This window comes from Trichechus manatus, unplaced genomic scaffold (genome assembly GCF_000243295.1).
Source record: "Trichechus manatus latirostris isolate Lorelei unplaced genomic scaffold, TriManLat1.0 scaffold00061, whole genome shotgun sequence".
Classification (NCBI taxonomy): domain Eukaryota; kingdom Metazoa; phylum Chordata; class Mammalia; order Sirenia; family Trichechidae; genus Trichechus; species Trichechus manatus.
Genome location: NW_004443997.1, coordinates 12,136,599 through 12,137,290, shown reverse-complemented (window position 1 = coordinate 12,137,290; position 692 = coordinate 12,136,599).

Below are 692 nucleotides of genomic sequence, written 5' to 3'. Positions count from 1 at the left end.
TCATGTGAGCTGTTTCCTTGATATAATCTCTCTCTATATATATATTTATACACTTTACTGGTTTTGCTTCTCTAGAGAACCCAGCCTAAGACACAGTGCAATTCTACTTTGAAACATATGGGGTCACCAGAAGTCGGAATCAACTCGACGGCACCTGGTTTGGTTTGGCTTTGGTTTTTTTATTGAAGACTTACATTTATACTGTGTCCATGTGCTTGTCTCCTTTAACAGCCCTACGGAGTGAGAGTTCCAATTATCTCCATTTTAGAAATTGAAGCTCAGGGAGATAAAGAGGCTCGCCTCCTGGGAAGTGACAGAGATAGGATTTGCACCCAGTCCGTGTGACCCTAATTGAGTGCCCTTCACCACCACAGGTGGAGTGTCCTGCATTATTCACAGATAAGGCCAGATCTGCCTGACACTCAGCACCCCTGTTAGGAGGCTCAAGGTGTGAGCGGCAGCTCCAGGCACAATGCCAGTAACTGGGAAGAGAAGCGGTAAGCTTGGGGAAACTTAGGAGGAAAAAGAGAACCAGAGCTTTCAGTCTTAGTCTAAAAGGCTAAAGTCTCCTCTTGACCACGGCCAAACCAAAACGAAACCCACTGCTTCTGGGTCAATTCTGACTTATAGCAACCCTATTGGACGGGGTAGAACTGCTCCATAGGGTTTCCAAGGCTGTAATCTTTAGGGGA